Genomic DNA, 7266 nt, shown 5'->3' on the forward strand with positions numbered 1-7266 from the left:
GGAAAACAGTATGGAGGTTCCTCAAAAAGTTGAAAATAGAGCTACCCTATGACCCAACAATTGCACTACTGGGTATTTACCCCAAGGATACAAATGCAGTGATCCAAAGGGGTACACCCCAATGTTTATAGCAGCAATGTCTACAATAGCCAAACTATGGAAAGAGTCTAGATGTCCATCAACAGATGAATGGATAAAGAAGAAGTGGTATATGTATACAATGGAATATTATGCAGCCATCAAAAAACTGAAATCTTGCCATTTGCAACAACGTGGATGGAACTAGAGGGTATTGTGCTAAGTGAAATAAGTCAATCAGAGAAAGACAAATATCATATGATCTCACTGATATGAGGAATTTGAGAAATAAGACAGAGTATCATAGGGGAAGGGAGGGAAAAATGAAACAAGTTGAAACCAGAGAGGGAGACAAACCATAAGAGACTCTTAATCTCAGGAAACAAACTGGGGGTCACTGGAGTGGAGGGGGGTGAGAGGTATGGGGTGGCTGGGTGATGGACACTGGGGAGGGTAAGTACTATGGTGAGTGCTGTGAATTGTGTAAGACTGATCAATCACAGCCCAGTACCCCTGAAACAAATAATACATTATATGTTAATTAAAAAAAAAAAAACCTCAGTGAAAAGAAATCAAACCTGGGGTTACCAGAGATAGAGGGTAGAGGGAGTGAGAATTGGAGGAAAGTGATCAAAAAGCACAAACTTCAGGGCATCTGGGTGGCTCAGTCCATTAAGAGTCCGACTCTTGATTTCGGCTCAGGTCTTGCTCTCAGGGTCCTGGGATTGCCCCCTCCACCCCCCCGTCAGGCTCTGCACTCAGCAGGGAGTCTCCTTGAGATTCTGTCTCTCCCTGTCCCTCTGCCCCCTCCCACTGTGTTCTCTCTCTCTCTCTCTCAAATAAATAAAGGAGTCTGTAAAAAAGTACAAACTTCTAGTAATAAGATAAATAAGTACTAGAGATGTATCTCAGAACTTTGAATCCATTTTCCCTTTACTATCTGACACATTTAAATGCATTTATAGGGGTGCCTGGGTGGCTCAGTCGGTTAAGCCTCTGATTTCATCTCAGGTCATGATCTCAGGGTCTTGGGATCAAGCCCTCCTTCAGGACCCACTTCAGTCTGTACGGTCAGTGTCTGCTTATCCCTCTCCTCCCTGTGCTCCTCGCCCTGCTCATGCTCTCTCTCTCTCCCAAATAAATAAATAAAATCTTTTTAGAATAAATAAATTAATTTTCAAACTAAGAAAGTCACTATCTCCTTTGAGCCAAAGAACAGTGTTTTATTTTTATCCTTTATATTCCTAGTTTCAGTCCACCTTCTATGTACTGTCAAAATGTTGACCACATATATCTGACTACAGATAGGAACTTTAGGAGCAAGGGTACTTACTAGAACTACATAACTGCTCCATCTTTGCCAGTGCCCCCTGACCTTGTGTTGGGGAAATATAATTAAAAATAAAATCTCCTCCCAACCCAGGAAACTTCTCCACAAAGGTAGAAGAGAAAGAAAGCAATTTATTATTAAATCATCATTAAACCAGAATGTGATATGCATCCCATGCAATCTGCTAAAGACAATGCCAAGACAGAAAGAAATCTCACCCCCTCTTCTGGAGCCAAGCAGATACAACCCATTACTCACATATTCTCAAGATAAATCTGAACTAGTCATCAAGAAAGAGGACTTGACAGCATCATTTGTCACACACAGTTCATCCTAAATTCACCAAGTAATTGGGGTGACCATCTGTGTTAGCTAATTGACTTTATCCAGAAGAAACACGAACGCATATCTATATAATAGGAAATAGTTTTGTAACTTGGTGTGAGGTGTGTGCTGCCAAAGTTAGGCTTCTACCATCCCACAGAAACTGGGAAACAGGGTCACGATATTCCTTGATGATTACCTTTCAAAGAGATGTATCCCAGATCCTTAAGAAAGACAATCCTGGGTCATAAAGCTGGCAAGAGCTGTATTTGGCTTCTAGTAAGATTCACATATTTCAAAAAGACAGAGGGACATCTGGGTGGCTCAGTCGGTTAGGCATCTGACTGTTGGTTTCAGCTCAGGTCATGAACTTGAGGTTGTGGGATCGAGCCCCACATTGGGCTCTCTGCTCAGTGCAGAGTCTGCTTCAGATTCTCTCTCCCTCTCACTCACTCTCTCTCTCCTAAATGAATAGAAAAATCTGGAAAAAAAAAAAGAGACAGAACTTACCAGTTTTCTAAAGTAAATGCTCTAAGAAAAGGGGAGGGGAAATCTCTGCTTATTTTCAACAGGGAGAATTAAGTCTCTAACTTTTAATTTGTATTTGTCCTTACAATTGGATAAGTCATTAATTGCTTTAGGCCTTTGTTTCTAGATTTATAAAAGGTTAATTGTATTTTATAGTCCCTAAGACACATTTTATTTCTAGAGTCCCTGTGACTATCTTTTTTCAACTTGATGTCATCCACAAATTTAATTAAGTTGCCTTCTAAGTTCTTATCTAAATAAATAATTGAGAAAGAGGAAAGAACCCCTTGACATTCTGGTCTGATGCTTATAGCTACACTGTATTGTTGTCTTATCGAACGTAAGCCATCTCACAGAACAGAAACATCAGACAAGGTCACTCTAAGAATATGATAAAGTGAAAGAAAACAAGGTCACTGTGAAAGCCACAAAATATGAAACTTCCTCCTCCCCTGGCTAATATAGGTGACTGGTGCTTTTTTTTTTTTTTTTTTTAATCAATTAGGCTTTATCCTATGTTCTTTTTATAGGTAAGATTGATTACGGTACCCAATCATAGAATTATCCCTATTTCCTGATAACATCTAAAGCCCCATTTCCTTAAACCCTCTCCAAAATTATTCTGCCAAAACTCAAATACTATAATAGAATGCCCCATAATAACGTTTTTCTGCAATGTCAACAAGTAATAAACTCATTTTTTCAGCTACAGATATGTTGCTAGTGGTCTTTGGCAGGAAGGAACTGACATCATCGATTTAAAATGAATGTGGAACAGGACAAAACCAAGGGCAGAGCCTTTGAAACAACACTGGAACCTTCACTGCTTATAGTCATTGATCCTTTAATCAATAACTTTGGCCATGGTAATTTGACCCAATACATATCCACCTGACTATATAATTATTCCTTTTATCTCTTTATTTTCTTCACAAGGATATCAGGAGACTTTTTCAAATTAACTTGTCAGACATTTTTTTATGTAACATCTATGATATCGTCCTGATATTTTCTTCACTTTTGGATTATTTGATTTATGTGTGTGTGTGTTTATAAATTGTGTATATATTCTAACTATGCAGGGGAGGTGATCAAGGTTGCTTGGTTTGCCAATGTTTATTAAACTCATGTCACTACTTACTATCTCCCTGTATGCTATTCAATATGATATCTTTACCTGGTTTGCCTATCATATTCTTACCTGAAGTATCTTGAGTTTCTATTTTTTCCTCATCCATTTAGCCTTCAATTCCCTTATTAATATATTTGTGCTGTTCTTTTAATTTAAAGTTGTTGTTGCTATTTTTTTAAGTAAAATGACTTGTTGGAAGGTTCTCCTCTCTGTCATGTGAAGTCTGCAGCATCTATTATAGTCAGTGGTAACAGAATCCCTAATATATGTAATGTTCTGACTATTACAAAGAATGCCTAATAATTAACCTTAGTAATTTTTTTTTACCAAAATTAACTCATTAGATGCTTAAGAATTAGCTAGGTCTAAAACTAACTAGGAAAGGATCAAAATGGTACACAAATGTTCAATGGAAGTAGCAAATCTGGGAAAGAACGACCTGCCCTAGGAGTAGGGGAACAAAGGGAAAGGTTGGCATTATTACAGCCTAGAGGCTTGGAGAAGGGGTAAGTGAAGTTGAGACTCAGACTTCTGTGGAGGGTATGCGGGTAGGCTGGTGCTGGTGTCTCTGAGGGGGATGCCTTGAGGCCAGGTCGACAAGGGATGGAAAACTGCAAACTGGATCAGATAAAAGGAGCTGTCTTTGCTGGGATGAAAATCATCGCTGGCAAGACACTCACAGGAATGGGAAATACATACAAGCTCACAGAAGGGAGAATATCCTTTCTCCTTCCTCCAGCCTTGTGTGTCCTTTTGGCCTTCCCCTTACCACAACTATTACACAAATGGGTTGCCTCGTACAAATCTAAGCTGGCTTGCCATATGCCAGAATTGCTAAAATAATGCATTATTAGAGGTGAAAGTAAACAAATTCTGCATTATGCAAGTAAATGGAATCAGCCTACAGTTCTCAGGTAACATAGAACTATTTTATTGTGACACAGTTCAAAATAATCAAACGTCTCTGATGATATAAATCTAACGTCAAAGCCCTCAATTTCCAAGGTCTGGATTATAACCTTTACACTAGGTTATAAAGCCATTTGGTTTTATTCTATTTGAATTAATAATTATAGTACTTTGCATTTCCAAAATCCTTTCAAATATTTGAATAGTACAGTACTCTTTAAACCAGGCAGAAATATATATATATATTATTTCTATGCTACAGATAAAAAAAAAAAACTGGAAAAATGTTTAGTGACGTTCATGGTCAGAAAGAAGTGGCAAAATGAGGATTTAAATTTAGCTTTTCTAAGATACTGCCTACAAAAAGAGTTTCAGCATTCTCGCCACATCATATCTTCCTAGCAAGATTCCAATACAATTTGAGAAACAAATTAACATGAAATAAAAAATCACCCATTAGACATTGTTATAAAACTCTTACAAATTCTTCTGGAAAGCTACTTGGCAACGGATATCAAATATCGTAAATGTTTTCTTAGTCTTCAACCTAATTATTCTACTTCCACAAATCCATTATGAGAGAATAATCTGAAATACAAAAATGATTCATGGACAAATACATCCATTGTAGAGTTATTTATAACTGGAATCAAACTATGACTAAAAATGGTAGAAGGTTAAATAAATACAGTAAATCCACAAGGTGGAATTATGAACAGCTGTTAAACTAAGTCCCATTATGAGTTTATACTACCATGAAAAATTATTATTCTATAAATGCTAATTGAACAGAACAGGATTCAAATTTATAAATAAATTATGAGCCCAACTACCACATATCGTCATCCAATATATCTTTTCGCTTACATACATATTTTTTTAAGATTTTATTTTTGGGGCACCTGGGTGGCTCAGTCAGTTAAGCGTCTGCCTCCAGCTCAGGTCATGATCTCAAGGTCCTGGGATTGAGTCCTGAGCAAGGCTCCCTTCTCAGTGGAGTCTGCTTCTCCCTCTGCGCTTCCCCCTGCTCATGCTCTCTCTCTCAAATAAATAAAAATCTTAAAAAAAAAAATTTTATTTTTAAGTACTCTCTATACCCAACATGGGGCTCAAACTCACAACCCCAAGATTAAGAGTTGCATGCTCCACCAACTGAGCCAGCTAGGAGCCCCTCAACTGTGTACATTTAAAGTGGTAATTTTTAAATTTTGTTTTCTGAAAATGATTATTAAATTAATGTTGCTGGTATAATCAATGGCATTTTTTACACTCAAGGAAAAATACATTATAAGATTCATTAAAAATTCTGGAATAAAAGTCAAAAAATATTAAAATTTATTTGGAGTGGAATTGTGGATAATTTTCTTCTTTTACTTGATTACAAGGGTATAATTTAGTAAATAACAACAACATAAACTCTCCCAGAGAAGTCTCCTTGTTGTCTATTCTCTTACATAAACCAAATATCTTTTTTTTTTAAAGATCTTATTTATTTATTTGAGAGAGAGCACGTGTGTGCACGTGCAGGGAGCGGGGCAGAAGGAGAGGGAGAAGGAAAGGTAGAGAATCTTAAGCAGACTCCCTGTTGAGCACAGATCATGACCTGAGCTGAAACCAAGAGTCAGATGGTTAACTGACTGAGCCACCCAGGTGCCCCCCGAATACCTTTTTTTATCACTGACCTTCATTCTGACACCCTTTATTAATGTAGTTATTACTAAAACATTTTAGACCAACAATATTTTATTTCTTTTTATTTTCTTTTTATTTCCCATATTTTTTCCTTCCATTTTTTTCAATTTAAAATCTCATTTTTTGTTTGTTTCATACTGTTCTTATATGCTTCCCAAGGCTGTACTAACTCACAAAACCTTTGTTCTATGTGCGCCTTGCTGCCTGCTTCACAGAAGCCATTCTCTGGTCTGGTCTCCCGGGTCTCCAGATTCTTAATTTCTCATATGATCTCGAAAACTGACATAGCAAACTCAAAATTCTTTAGTGCCAGACCTCAGTGCCTGTCATCCAATGAGACCAAAGCAGCTGGAGTCTGTTTTCCTGAGGAAATGAGGAGTCTCCCTGGAGGAAGTTTACATTAAGTGAACAAAACCCCTGCTTATGTCTATGCATAACAGTAAAGCCCAAACTAGTGGAAATCACATATTTGTCACTCAGAAACATGTCTCCTACTTCAGTACTCTTCTGTAAGAATACTAGTAATAATAAAATTACTTTTTCTCTATTAAACATTCATAGTTGTACACAATGCCTCTCTGAGCAAGAAAAAAAGGTGTTTCCTAGACTATATATATATAACTTTGGATGAGTGGCAAAGAAGAGTTGTTACTTAGGATGTTAACCTAAGGTTTGGTAACTAGCCAAACCTCTAATTAAACTAAGTTAAACGACCATAGTTAGACCCAAAGCTAGAGCACAATTTCCATTACTATAAGACTGCCTGGGCAATGGTAACAAGTGACAAGCGCTGATCAAAACCCAAACTACAATGTATAGAAGAGTCAAAGTGGTAAAATAGGTAGAATGCCCTATACAGCTATGCTGTGCTATGTGAGTTCAATAATTAAAGAAATGTTTTTAAATTTCTTCAAAAGATAGATGATTTGAAATTAATATTTCTTCAACCTCCACAGAAACCCAATTTCTTAAGAAATTGGAATATATCTGCACCCAGCAAGGACAACATGGTATAGTGGTTAGTGCATTCACTCAGCAACCAGACTCAATTCCTTCTTGGCTCTGCTTCTTGGGCAAGTTGCTTAACCACTCTGTTCCTCAATAGGTAAAATGGGACTAATAAAGGAACCTACCTCAAGGTATTATTATGCCAATTAAGTAATTATTATAATGTACCCAGAAAAATGCCTATGAAGGGTAATGTGCCATCCCGAAATATGACTCCTAGGCATAAGGATTACTTTTGAGCTGATTATTTTTAAGAAACAACAGA

The sequence above is a fragment of the Leptonychotes weddellii genome, chromosome 1 (genome assembly GCF_054177405.1).
Source record: "Leptonychotes weddellii isolate Sample4059 chromosome 1, ASM5417740v2, whole genome shotgun sequence".
Classification (NCBI taxonomy): Eukaryota; Metazoa; Chordata; class Mammalia; order Carnivora; family Phocidae; genus Leptonychotes; species Leptonychotes weddellii.